A 15307-nucleotide genomic window follows, 5' to 3' on the forward strand; every position below is an offset into this window, starting at 1 on the left:
AATTGACCTTCGATGATAATAAAGGCAAAAGAAAAAAAAACAGAAAAAAAAAAAAAAAATGAACAAAAGCCATATAGGTACACTAGATAGCTTGACCTCACAATCTTATATGCCCATATATGCCCTAACAGCGCCCCATATAGCCTGCCCCAGTGCCTTTTTCCGCCTCCCCTTCAAAATATACAAATTGTATTCCATATTGTACATAAAGAGAAAACGAGTCCTCCACACATCAAATGAAGGGGCCTCAGTTTGTAGCCACGCTGAGGCAATGCACAGCCTTAGCACTGCTGATGCAATGAATATCAAATAACAAACTTCATTACCGTTATCTGTACGCAATCCACCTGTATCTATACCCAACAAAATCTGACTTGTTGAAAGTTGTATAGGAATACCCAGAATCTCAGATAGAAACCCGTTTGTGTGTCTGAACAATTCTAATAATTTTGTGCAAGTACAAAAGATATGCACTACATCAGCATGTAAAGTATTACATCTAAAACACTTTCCATCTGGGTCTCCCCCCCACTTTGCAATTTTATCAGGCGTACGATAAAGATAAAACAACGTTTTATAATGTTGTGTCATCAGGTTGGCGGACATAAATAAGCGGCCAGCCAGTTCAATCGAAAGCTCCAACTGTATTTCAGGGTTCCTTAATCTTTCTTCCCATTTTATTCGGTGTGATTCCAAATCATTAGGCATTGCCTCTATAATTATTTTATACAATGCCCCGATGCGTGCGCATTTTTTATTTGCCTCAATAAGAGGATTAGCCACATTCACTATATTCAATTTAGTAAGATATTCACGCAGCTGCAGATACTTAAAAAAGTGCGGTGTAGACAACTGATATTGTTCCTTCAATTGGGAGAAAGATTTTAGCCCATCTGTATTATAGAGATCTCCAACTGTTATTAAGCCTCTTAAGCGCCAGTTAATCACTATGCGATCCCAGCAGATACTGGGGTGCAGTATCGGTGCAGTTAATGGGGTATAGATGGACACGCTTCCAATATTATATTGCTTCCTTATTGCCTTCCACACCTTATACGCAGCAGCAATCACCTTGAACCTTGTGCGCTTGTAATAATTCCAGTCTATATCGATAAAGAGCCGATTCCTAGCTTCAGCCCCTAAAAGTAAACAATATATAGAAGGTTGCAATGCTGGCTCCACAGGTCCCTGACCAGTTAATAAGATATTCATTCGCTGCAACATACATACATAATAATACAAAAGAAAATCAGGGACTGCCCAGCCACCCACTGCCCTGGGCAGCACCATATATTTCTTAGCCCGTCGCTCTTTTCCCTGAGACCACATGAACCTCATACAGATTGCTTGCAGTTGTGAAATGAGTGCACAGGTAATCTCTAATGGTAAGCATCGATAAAGATATAGCACTTTAGGTAATACCATCATTTTCAAGACGTTGCATCTACCTACCAGTGTCAAATGTAAACATTCTAACTGATCCAACTGTTTACGTACCCCATGTGTCAGCTTCTGCCAATTAGCCTCTACCGTGGCTGAGGCTCCTGCGCTAATCTGCACTCCCAAATAAGTAACCACAGCTGAGACTCGTGAATCTTCGTAATTAATATTCATACAAAGTATCTGAGTCTTAGCGGTGTTTAATTTATACCCTGATACCGATCCATATAGTCGTGCTAAATTTTCAATTTCAGACATAGCCATAATTGGCCTTGGTGAGAGCACGGCTACGTCGTCAGCATAAGCCAGTACACGGTACTGCTGAGATTGTATCCTGACTGGAGGCACCCGACTGCTCTTTTCTATCATTTTTAAAAAGGGATCTATGTACAAAGCAAAAAGCAGGGGGGAGCATGGGCATCCCTGCCTTGTCCCTCGCTGTATTGGCACCACTGCTGATTGAAGCCCCATTACTTTAATCCGTGCGCTAGGTTGTTGGTAGAGCACCTGAATTGATTTAATAAAGTTTGGACCAAATCCCTGAAGTTTCATCAGGTCCCATAAGAAGGCCCACGACACTTGGTCGAAGGCCTTCTCTGCATCCAGTAATATGAGACTTAGTGGATTCCCCGACACTTTTGCATGATCAATTAAAGTAATCACCCGGTTAACGTGATCAGTTGTGCCGCGCTTTGGGATAAACCCATGCTGATATATAGAAACCAAAGAGGTTATCACTTCTGAAAGTCTAGTAGCTAAAATCTTTGAATACACTTTCCCATCTGTATTTAATAACGAGATAGGCCGATATGAGCCTGGTAGGTCTGGCGGTTTTTCCTTCTTTCTAAACACTGCTATACTAGCTTCACCCCATGACGTAGGATGCTTCCCTTTCTGCGCCATTTGGAATGTGGCTAGCATGTCCTGTTTAAGAACTTGAAAAAAGGATTTATATATTTCAAGCGGAAGCTTGTCAGGTCCAGCAGCCTTTCCTGCTGGTAATGCTTTAATAGCCGCTTCCAGTTCAAACATCTCTATAGGGGCCTCCAAAATATCTGCTAATCCTTGATCTAATTTTTGCCAGTCATTTTGCCCAAGGAAGGATAAAGCTCTATTACTGTCATATTCTTCTGCCGTATATAACCGAGTGTAGAATCTTCTAAAAACTTCTAGAATTCCACTCTCAGTTTCTTCATTTTGTCCGGCTTCATTTTTCATACTTTTAATCCGCTGAGCTGCTTCCCTGGTCCGCATTCTCTGAGCCAAACACCTCCCGCTTGCCTCCCCATACTCATACACCATCTGTCTCCTAGTCTCAAAAGTCTTTGCTGCTTCCTTGCTCCAGTGATTGTTAACCTTAGCCTTAACTCGGGTCACCTCAGCTGATTTATCATAGGTATCCCTATTATGAATGATATCTTGAGTCAACAGCTCCTCCGCCTTACCTAAATCCTGATAAAGTTCCTGTAGCTTATTTCGAAGCTGTTTTTGAACATACAATCCATAGCTGAGCACCTCGCCCCTAAAAGCAGCTTTGAACGTGTCCCAAATGATCCCAACCCCAGCGCTTCCCCTGTTCAAATTAAAGAACTCTAGCACCCAATCCCTCATATATTCTTGAAATTTATCTTCAAGTAATAACTTGCGATCAAAGGAAAATTCACGGGGCTTGCGGGAAGGATATAATATCCGAATAGACAGCACTACTGGCCCGTGGTCAGAGGTCACTCGGGGATAAACCTGTATTTGTGCATCATGAAGCAGATTATGCGAGACTAAGAAATAGTCTAAGCGAAACAGTTTTTGGTGAGGGGCCGAAAAGAAAGTATATCCGGGGTCAGTCTTCCTAAGATAAGCCCATGCATCTGTTAGCCCATGTGCCTTCACCATAAGTCTTAACGCCCTATATACCTTTGGTTTCCTGCCTACATACATATATTGCTCACTACCTAATGATCCAGAATGGAGGTTAATATTTAAGTCCCCACAAACAATTACAGGAGCCGGCCAAGTCGCTAATTCAACATTCAAATGTTCCAGGACTACAGCCTCATCAAAATTTGATCCATAGATAGAGCAGACCGTGCATTCAAAAGTTCCTACCTTACATTCCGTAATTGCCCACCTACCAGCACTATCCTCCAAGGCTCGTCCACCACCAACCTGGTTTTTCCTTGCTAATATAGCCACCCCACGAGTTGTAGTAGAATGCTTAGTGCACACCAGCACACTATACCCCAAATCGCTTAAATACTTTCTCTTAGTCCATGCTAGATGTGTCTCTTGAAGTGCAATAATATCACAGTTGAGCCACTGCAATTCCCGTGCAACTCGTTGCCTTTTATTTAAAGCATTCAGTCCTCTCACATTTAACGTACCTATTCTTAACATTCTATCTGCCATCTACCTCTAAAAAAAAATACACTCTGCTCCCTGTCCCGCATTGCTTCCACATGATCAATAAAAAGTATACCTGTGGTCTCTTTTTTTCCCTTTTTTACCCCCCCCCTCTGACCCCTCCAGTCCCGCAAACCCCACACCGGGACCCCCCTCCCTGCCCCCCTCCCCCCTTCAACCACCCCTTGTGAGCAAAAGGACATCGTCCTTAGTGATGCGAGCGTGCGAGATCCACCTCGACAGAGGGCCCGCCAGGCCGTTACCCTCGCCTGTATTTAGCTACTATCTGTTCTTGCTGGAGCAATATTTCAAATCATATTTCCTAACCTTCCAAAATTATTTATCCACCTCTCTGCATAAACATCCTTCAGAGTGGCACCAAATCCCATTACTCCATATATACTTTAATTGATTAATCACAATTTCAAGTGTCACTCACAGATCAGTCCAGCTTTTCTGCTCCAGAAAAAAAAGCAAAGAAAAAAAAAAAAACACAGATAGCATTACTAAGCCAAGCTGTCCAAGTTGTCCATCTGGTGCGTGCTCAGACCGCCGCTCCTCCCTGTATTATTAAATTCACCTCTAATATACAATACACCCCTTGTGAAGTCACATTCCAGTTAGCTTCTTATCCCGGTTATTTATTTATTTATTTTTTTCTCCCCTTCCCTTTTCAAGGTGCTCCACCATTAATATCAATAGACTTCAAATATGCTTGCGCTTGAGACTCCGAGGTGAAGTATTTAGCTTGCCCCTTATGGATCACCTTAAGTTTAGCAGGATTCAAGAGGAATACCTGTGCGCCTTTAGCTTTAAATGGCTGAAAAAGTTGTCGGAGTCGCCATCTTAAAGACACAGTTGCTGGACAAAAGTCCGGCCTGACAAAAAAGTCACATCCAGAACCCTTGCGCCGCTTATCCGGGCGAGCCAAGTCATATAATGCTTCCCTCAAGACAAAATTGTTCACGCAGATTAATATTGCTCGTGGAAAAGCTTTGGTACCTATCGGGGCATTTGACTCCCCATGAGACTTACGCAATACAAATGGATATCTGTGTGCCCTAGTAATCTCGTTCTCCCACTGCCATTCAGCTAACTCTGGGAATGCTTCTGCAAAGGTCTCGATTATAAACTTTCGGGCGTCCTTCCCTTCTTTCATCTCCGGAATTCCCAAAACACGAAGATTGTTGCGTCTAGCGCGATTCTCCAAATCCGTCATCTTCCACTCCATATCCCCTCTAGTAGCCTGGAGAGTCTCTATCGCAGATTGCTGCTTAGTAAGTATATCTTCAGCACTCGATATGCGTTCCTCTGTATCTGTCACCCGAGTGGTAAGTTCATTAATGGACTTAACCACCCGCCGCATAGTATTCTGTAATTTCCGTACTGCGCCTTGAGTGCGGTTGCTTTCAGCCTTAGTCTCAGCCCGGTGGGCCATAATACTCTTATATATTAAATCCAGAGTAGCGCCACTAGCAGCTTGACCCCGGTCCTGGTCCTGCTCCAACTCATTATCCCCCGATTCCCATAAAGGTTGTACCAGGGGGGTCATCGCCTGTGACAGCCCTTCGGCCTCGGGGTTTCGCCGAACCGTATCTTGATAGTCCACCAGTCCCCTTATCTGTGTAGGTGACTGAGCAGCGTCAGCCTCTTTCTCCAGCGCATCTTCCTCATCTGTAAGTGCCATCTCATCATCACCCCACTCGCCTGGTAGGCTGTTACCATTATCATCCGAGACAACAGATAAATCTGGCATCGAGTAGAACTTGCCATCAGACAATGCAGAATCTGTATCTGCCGGGTCCTCTATAACTGTTGGCTGCCCATCCATACCCCTTTCTCCACTTTCTCCACTCCTAATACTATGGTCAGCGAGAGCCAAGCCATTAATATCAGTCTCTTCACCACCTATCGCCCCGGCAGCGGGTCTTGTGCTGGTAGTGACGGCGCCCTTTCTTTTCAAAAAGATTGCATGTAGCACAGGTGTTTTTAAAGCATCCAGGTTTCCAGCTGTAGTAGAGGTAATGGTAGTGGTTATAGGAGTGTTATTATTAGCAGTCTGTCCACCGTTATCGCCTTTCCCTGTTGGTAACTTCATATCAGCGGGTTTAGACATGAGGGCCGTACTCTCTGAGATATTTACATTGTTATTAGCACTAGCACTAATACTAGTTACGTTATTTGTCTTATTAACTGCATTAGCACTAGCATTATTAGCAGGAGTTTTTCGTGTACCTCTGCCTTTCGGCCCCATATTTGCTTACTTGCTTGCAGACTGCTGTTTCTTTTGCTGCAGTGAAGACAGAGCGCGTTTTTTCCTGAGCACTCCAGGCGCCTTTCAACCTCTCCACCTCAGTTTGGGGCTTGCTGTAAGGAAATCCTCTCGTTCAGATCAGCCTGCTTGTCGCCCCTCGGAGCTTGTAGCCAAAAAAAAAGAAAAAAAAAGGAGTCTCCGCTGGCCAGTTTACAGTTGCAGCTTCTCAGTCACCAAAGTTCGTGTTTCACACACAAACCAAACTGCTGACACACCTCCGCCTCCGCTTTGTATCCTGACCCCAGCTCGGCTCTAGCTCCGGCCCCAGCTGCCTGCTATCTGCTGAGATGAGGCAAAGCCCGCCCCTGCCTCTGCCTCTGCCTCGGATCTGGTCTTCCGAGTCCGATTCCTCCAGGCACCGCTGGCGTCCTTAGCCTGCGTTCTCTCCTTCCACCTCTCACCACGCCAAGACGGATTCACAGCTGATTACACTAAGATGTTTTCCTCCACTGAAGTGCACTCAGACATTACCAATATCATCACCGTCGGTGGCCCGGTCACGCACCTCTCAGGTACGGTAAATCCTGGCGTTCTTCTCTGCCGAGGTGCAGAGCTGCTCACTCACACGGCCGTGCGGCCGCCATCTTGCTCAGACCCTCCATACCATATACTCTTAAGTACATTATAATCCTTGCTGTTTATGCTAACTGTGGAATGGCTGCATCAAAACATGTTGTGTTTGGTGTCAAACACTTTGGAATACTACCGCCTGCCAGTCCTTGCTGTGGGGGTAGCATTCCACCCTTCTAGAGGGAGAAGACATGTACACACTGGTCTAACCGGTAGTAGTTTAAAAGAGCCCCAGCATCACAAAATGGATGCTGCTGCCACAGACACAAGTCTGACCTCCTGCTGCTGGACGACACTCCAGCAGGGGAGGCCTGGACAATAGGTTTCCTGTCCAGGGAGGTGTAACCACCTCCTCAGACAGGCTTTAGTTTATTGGGGCAGGGTGGGTGCATTCAGTGAATGGTTTTCAGACACTGCCTGGGGCACACTTGGTGTCCTTGAGCATACCCCAGTTCAAACCAGTTGCAGGGGCTCTCAGCCCCTGCTCTGGCGTGAAACTGGACAAAGGGGAAGGGGTGTAACCACCCCCTCCCCAAGTCCTCCCATAGGTGGGACCTTAGAGTTAGTCCATCCCCTAAACTTGGTATTAGTACAGGAACCCAGTCACTAGGCCTTTAGATTACCCTGGACTAAACTCTGCAACATATATATTGGACCTTCGACATTCTATTTCGACTAGAAGACTGAAGAAATCTCCCTTGGGGTCAAGGAGTGACCCCCCTGTTCAAGCAGGCACCAAAGAAGCATCTTGCAAGTGTGCATTATCGAGGATCCTGCGGGATCCTGAAGAATCTGCGACACAGGACACAGACTTTCAGACATCTCTGAGTCTGACACGAGATCACAGCAAAGCTGAGATCCACAGCAATCATGAAAGACATGGGACTGGAACTCCTGGACAACGTGCATTTTTGCAAGTGCATATACTTCCCAAGCTTTTCTGAAGTTGTGCATTGGGCTATTTGTAGTCCAAGCCCTGGGAACCAATTGCACTGAAGATTGTGGGCCTACACTCAACAAGTGTTCCATGGGCCCGCTTTAAGCATTCCTTCTTGAGACTCCTTCGCGATCACTGGTCCGTCAACAGATGGGTCCCCACGAAGGTAACTCTTTTGTTTCATGGGCTTTCCTGGTTGCTCCAGATGTGCCCGGACTCCCCTCCAAAGGGTGAGTCCTTCAGACCTTGCTGGTCTGCACCGAAGCCAATCTTTGTATTCTGCCTAAGTTGCTGTTGCCAAGGCTTGTTGGGTCCAATCTGGATACCGACACCGCAGCACTCGACATCCAACGCGATACAGCTTGAATCCAGCTCCTGGTTGTCTTCGACACCTCCTGGTCCTCGTGGCTGAAGAGTCAAGCTTCACCTCCATCACCTGAAATCACACAGCATCGGCTGGCATCTTCATGTCGCCTTCCTGGTCACTGGCTAGTGACCCAGACTCTGTCCCCTCTGCTTTCAAGTTCTTCAGATCTTCAATCCACCCTTGGATCAATCCGGACACTTTTCATCTGGCCGCCTGCAGCACTGCTTTGCAGCTCTCTATAGGAAATGACGACGAAACCCAACACGAAAAGACACCTATGCACCCGGGTTCCCTGTGTGAGGTAACACGAGTACTTCGGTGCTCCCGTGGGTCTCGAATCTCGAAGTGTCCAGTACTGAAGGGGTTTGTTCCTTGTCCACTCCTAGGTGTCCTTAATCTTTCAAAATTTAACCGCAACTTTCTCTATAGAAGTCAATGGTGATCGAGGCTGTGTTTAGACACTGCACGTGTCCCCCGTGGGCCTCCTGTGTCCCTACCTTGGGTGGTTCCTGGTTGCCCCAGCAGTTATACAGGCTCTAGGCCTCTTCTCAATGACTGTAGGGGTACTTATACCACTGTCTTAGTATATGGTTTGTGAGGCCCCTAGGGCAAAACATATACTGTGCTAATTTGCTGTGTGCTAATTAAGTTTTTGTAAAGTACTTTTGCCTCTAGCCTCATAAAGAGACTGGAGGGGTGTGTTTAGAATAAATACATATATTTTATATATATATATACCCGGTGTGGTTCTCCTTTCATTAGGTCATTCATGAGATTATAGACTAGTAAAACAAGCTGCTTCACATTCCTTCAAGACTTAGCCTGAAGGCTGCTCTCCGCAGCTACCATTAGGATAGCTTTCTATAAAGGTTGTCTTTAACCTACCATCAATAGGGGTCGTTTGGACTGGTGCAAGGTGCCCACTAGAATAGTGGACATCATATGCCAGGCCAACTTCTCAGAACATAATCTCCCTCCCCAAAAATGAATGTAAACTTAGGTAATGTCATCGGTGTGCATGAAAAAGCCCTCTGATACCTTAACAAAAACGCAACACAAATTCTGTCAAATTTAGCGGTGCTCAGCTATGCTCCTTTAAAATGTTGAACAAATAAGAATAGATGCTTCCGAAGCCAGAAGCAGAGGTGTTGGGGGAAGGCATGGGGAGATTAAGGGAACTGGCTCTGGAAATAGTGCCGTGCACCCACAAGTGGTGAGGAAACTGTGTAAAGAACAAGCATTTACAATGCTAGAGTTAAGAAATAGAAATAAAGGGCGGGCCTCTCTTTTTTCTATTTGTTTACTTCTTCAACAATCGCGGCACCCACGCTTTAGCTTAACATGGCTAAAGGTAAAGTGCGTGTACCGTGAAAAACAGGTTATGTAAATGCCGGCTGTCCGGGAGTAGCGCGGGGAGTGGGGAAGCATCGGTCCCGGGTAGAGAGCGGTGGAGCAAGGTGTCGGGTGAGGGCAGGAAGCTGGCAGATGTGTCAGCAGCGGCACTGTGCAAACTTTGCGAGCAGCAAAAGAAACAAGTAGTCTCTAAATGTAAAAGCTAACAGCCAGCAGCGTAAGTAAACTGTAGTTGGTCTGTGCTGCTTCCTCCAAAAACGGAAGTGATGTATCGGATCACCAGCCAACAATAAGCGAGATAATAACAGCAATCCCAGAGTTCTCCAATAGCAAGCAATAAAACCAATAGAAAGGCAATGGGTGGAGTTTCACTAATACTTATTACTGGATGTCTTGGAGAGGCAGCGAATGCTTGCTGCCTAGGCGAGACCCAAAAGGGACATTGTGGCCAAGACCGCTCCCCACGGCCACGCAACACTCGGATCTGGAACAGATGATTCACGAGAGACAAATGGCCTTAAAAGCGGCTTCGACAATTGAAGAACCTAACCCCTTATCTGACCTGGATGAGATGTCCATGCACTCTAGTGACATTTTATCCTTGACGACCTGGCTATCCAAGTTAGACTCCACACTACCCCAAGTAACTCCACAAGCTTCCGATGACCTTAGCTGAGTTCTGCTCTAGACTGTATGGTACACTTTTTACCATTTGTGTCGTATTTCATAATGACTTGTAGTGTTTCTAATTGGTAACATGATTAATGGTTCATCCTCCCTTCTGCCTACGTCCTACCCCCCCTTTTTAGGTCTCGCCTACGCAGTGCACATGCGCTGAGAGAGACCTATAGCCATCGGCACAGCTTTGGGGGCAAAAACGTGCATGCGTTGCATTGCTTGCAATGGCAATGGGTGCACGTCTGGCGATTCCTTTGCGGGAGCGCGCAGCGCCATATGGTGGTGCTATATGGTCGCACTCATCGCGCCTTGCTGCACGCTCCTGCAAGGGAATCACGCAGGCCCCCTTCCCCTGCTGCTGCCGTACACGCTCACCTCCTAATCCATCATGTTGAACTCGTCGAGTCCCTCTAGCGGCAAGCAGTCGTAGTCGCAGTTATCCAGGTCGTGCCACCCTGAGCTGCTCTGAAAGCTCAAGACCTGAGGCTACAAGACAGAAGACGAGGCGATGAAAAGCCGTTCAGCAAAACACGGACGCGGACAGTCTAGATTAAATGCACACTCATTACATGTTGGAAACACTACCCCGCTTTGATGCCTCAGTAAGATGATAACCTATTGACAATGGCGGGTCTCCAAATTCCACACAATCAGGTTCACGAATGTTGGGAAGATACACATATCGTTGACGTATGTATATATAACATTAGATACACACATTTCACCATAGGCGCAAAAAGCATACTCTCTCATGTCCAGCAACGGTCTCAATTTGCGAGCACCTAGCTATTGTATTCAGTGTTTTTAATAAAATATTTATCCTATGTGCATATTGTAACTGGTGCTCAGGTAATACCTTCGGGTCGAGTTTGCGCTATATAAAAAAACTGCACACAAAAATGTGTAAATAAATTCCGGAGCTGGATGCCCCCCCACGCGTTACCTTTAGGATTAGATTTTGCTCCTCCGCGGGTCTGGTCCAGCACTTACCAGTAAGCTCCAAAACAGGTGGTATGTTCCCGCAGGGCTCTGCTGGACTGCCATGTCTCACTGGTCCGGCCGTGGTCTCTTGGCGCACAGCTGCGGACAACTGAGGTGCAGATGTGCTGCTGGCTCCAGGGAACTACGAAGAGACCCACCCAAGTGTTACCTATTGCTACACTTTTACTGTGCTTTCAATTTTTATTTTATCAGCCTTGTATGGTTAAAAGGCGGAGTCTGAACAGTTTTCAATAGCAGATGCAATTTCCGCTTAGATAGTTGACCTTCGCCAGGCTGCTATCCTTCAAATGCCAGTAGGGATGGGACTGGCCAGTTGCATGTCAGCTTCGCCCACCATGAGGCTAATTCTGCCCACCTGTGATTTACTGAAAATCATCACTTTCCTGTGGGACAGCCTGCCTATAGCCAGCAGGACTTTTTTTGTCTGTATTTAGCAGACTTGAGATTTCTGAGCAATCAAAAAACAAAAAATATAGTCGATTTTGATTGCCACCTCTCGGTCGTATTTCCACCACAGAGTAACAAATAGGTAAAGCACGCTACCCTGTGACAAATTGTTGACATTCCCATTCCCGCCATAACATAGCTTTTTAAAATAGGAGGCTGAACTTCGTTCTTGAATTACACCCGCGCCTCTCACATTGTGCGTTTGTTAGCACAATGGTTTGTGTTTTTTTGTAGAGGATGCCAACATGTTTTCTTGACCTTTTCCCACAACGTTTAATAACAGATATTATTACCCAACGTAATGCTATTCGTGTAACACCATTGAGACAATGCAACTCTGAGTAGGCCCGATAGATAGAATTAAAACCTTTATGGGCAGATTTACAAACCCCTTGCTCCTCTTTTACGCCGCCGTTTCATCACTTTTGTGACACAGCGGCGGCGCAAAGCCAGCGCCATTCTGTGGGGTATTAACAATGTGACGCATCTGGGAGATGCATCACGTTATAAATCCCTGCGCCACATGTAGGCATTGTGGCGCAGGGGGGGGCGTTCTGACGCAGGAACGCCTCCTAAAAGTGGCTGAGTGAAATCTACATGATTTCACTCAGTTACTTTTAAGCTTATGCTGCGTCAAAACCCTGTGCCTGCTTGAAGCAGGCGTAAGGATGGACGCAGAATTGGACAGATAGGGCCCCCTAGAGCATTGCTGGAGCTGCGTCAAGCTTGCGAGGCAACTCCAGCAATGCTTCACTTTTACGGCACAGATGCGTCACGCATCTGTCCATTTTTGCGCTATGATGCTCTGCATTGTAAATGCGGCGCATCCATGATGGTGCAGCCGTGACGCATAATAACTGACGCATCCCTGCTGATCTGCAGGTATGCGCCAGTTATTGTAAATCTGTCCATTAGTTTACAGGAGCAAGATGCATCTGTACAGCAAGCGCTTCACCCGCTACGCTACCTTCTTCACGCGACTCGTCTTTGTAAAGATCGGCAGCCGTGAGAACCCATCATGGAACCTGGGGGTTCTACTGAAACGAACTAGGAGGCTCCATGACAGTTAGTGATAGGGCTGGGGTAGACTGAGCCTGCCGGGTGACTGACCCTGCCCGCGCCCTAACGGTCTTTCAGAAGTAGTGGCACATCTGAAACATTTCCTAATATATGTATGCCTCTGCTTGGAAAACTTGTTTAAATTAACGCCTCTGAATATGGTCGGCCTGAACAGGGAGGCGGGTTCCGGGACTACTTCTGGTGTGAAAGGCCGGGGGTAACCCGCCTGGAACAGCTGGAGCACGAATGCATTACAATTCCTAGAGGAGGACAAGCCAGATATGCAAAAGGGAGAGCCCAGTAAAAGGCCAGGCTTGCATAAAGATGCATCATGTAAGCAAAGCCATCAACATCTTTGGCATGTAAATTGTGCAACACACACAATATAACAAGCATTGGCATAGCCAACAGGTCTCGCCTTTGGGACCTTATAAGTAGTTAGTTATGCAGCACAATTTCCTTGGTGCAACAACTTAAACGGTTGCATGGCTAAACATATAGGGTCCCAAAGGCGAGACCTATTGGCTATGCCAATGCTTGTTCTCTTTCTTTTAATTGACAATGCACGTTTAATATGTATGAGCAGCTTAATCAGATGTCATGGACACATTGCTATATTTTCTGCTCGCCTTTAGTGTTTTGGTGGCACATGGTTGGTTGTACTGTGGCTAGGTCGAATAGGGGCTCGTTCACCCCTACCTCTCCTATGCCAGATCCACCCCCTTGGACAGCAGCCACAATTGGCTGACATGTTTACTACAGTTTGGGCGATGCATGTTGTCCCTCTGCACTCTTGGTATTACTTGTTTGCAGTTTAACTGTGTTTTTGTCCCAGCTCGTGTGTGTTTCACTGTCCGTGCAGATAAGAGGTTCACTCGTATTCACGCCGCCGCTCCACATACATTGAGCCATACAGTATACCTGATGCTGACCGAGGCTGCGGGAGTTCAGGGGCGCTGGCATTGTCCGGTATTCTGCACATGCGCAGAGCAAGGCGAGCGTTCCCTTCACAGTAGAAGCAAGGGTTGGTGACTCTGAGGGGCGGTATGCTTTGTTGATGGGACCTGGAAGGCGCCCCCTGTTTATGGAGTCCATTAATGCTCCTCACTCTGATGAGTCATGCTGGAATGGGATACCACGGCTCGGTTTTGGGGTCCAATCGGTCAGCACCCCTGGAAAGCGGCTTGAGCAGGTCGTGGATGTCTGGCTGTTCTTGGCAGCTCCAGTAGCCAAATCGTTAGGGCGTGGGGTGCAGGACGAGCGAACGATAAAGCGCCTAGAGCCGAGCTCTGCTAGAGAGCGACCCCCCCCCATCTGGCTGCACAAGCCACTCCCCCTCATTATATTAATACTCTCAGCTCATTTCCAAATGCTCCAGGTGCCACACAGTACAATACTAGTGTTTTCATCCAGGAAACAAGATATTTGCAATTAAAGCCCAGCCTCAGTGGCCCCTGGAGACAGCCTCAGCCAGGGCTTGCGTCTCCAATCTAGACCTGGTATGGCCACATTGTTAGAAATGGGATCCCTGGCTGGCCAGGGCTTACGCCAAAGTCAGTCAGAGACCACCACTCCTAAGTCAGGGCAAGGGAGTTACACGCCAAGATAACCCCTGCTCACCCTCTAGGTAACGTGGCGCGAGCAGCAAGGCTAAACTTGGAGGCGATATGAGTTAAGTATTTGCGCCCGCACCCCAGCAACAACACCCAAGGCCCACCACAAAGGAAACTCCACACAAGGTTATATATAAAAATAGCCTTTGTATTGCACCATAACACATTAGATAAAAACACACACTTTACACTGTGCCAACAGGCACGGGCAGAATTTACAGGGGATATGTACAAGACAGGGCCACCTGGACCACTGTCAGGAATCAGCACTTTTTAGAAGTAACACTTTTAGAACATAGCACTTAGAATGTAAAACTGTAGCACAAAAATAACATATAACCAGTCACTACTGGTACCAGGTGAGCACCACCTATGCAACCCTCACTACCGTAGGAGATTACACTAGGGAACCTGGGCTCTGCTAGCACCACCTGTACTAGCAAGAAGGAAACCACCTAAGTATCGCTATACCTGTAGGGGTCTAAGGAAGGAAACACATGATGCATCACAATACATTCAGAGGTGTAAAAGCAACAACACACATGATGAATAAACTACCCATTCAGAGGTGTAAAGGAAGGAAAACACATGAAGCATCAACAATACATTCAGAGGTGTAGAAACCACAATAGCGCAAAATCCACATTAGCCACCACCTGTGGCAGTCCCTGTGTCCAAATGTCAGGGCCTAAACGTGGCAGCTGCCCACAAAGTGCTGGGCAGCTGTGTGAAGGTTGGGCCCCCGCTGGAGCCTCGCAGGCTCTGGCCAAAACAATGTGGGCAAGGAGGGAGCCTCTCAGGGCTCTAAAATAAATGGGGGCTGGGAGCCTCGCAGGCTCTGAATAAACAAAGGGCCCCTGAGCCTCTCATGGCTGCTTAACAACTGTGGTGCTTTTGAGCCTCTCAGGGCTCTCAAGGATATTTGTGGTGCCTGAGCCCTTCGTGGGCTCGCAGTAAATAAAAATGCCCCCTTGCGCCTTCCAGGCTCAACCACAAAATGCGGCCGTCTCTGGAGCCTCTCCGGGCTCTGAAAACAAATGTGGGGCAATCGGTGGAGGGACTCAAAATTATAATGGCCCACGGAGCCCTCTCAGGGCTTCACCAACCATTCCCCTCACTCGGGGAGAGAA

This window comes from Lissotriton vulgaris, chromosome 8, assembly GCF_964263255.1.
Source record: "Lissotriton vulgaris chromosome 8, aLisVul1.2, whole genome shotgun sequence".
Lineage (NCBI taxonomy): Eukaryota > Metazoa > Chordata > Amphibia > Caudata > Salamandridae > Lissotriton > Lissotriton vulgaris.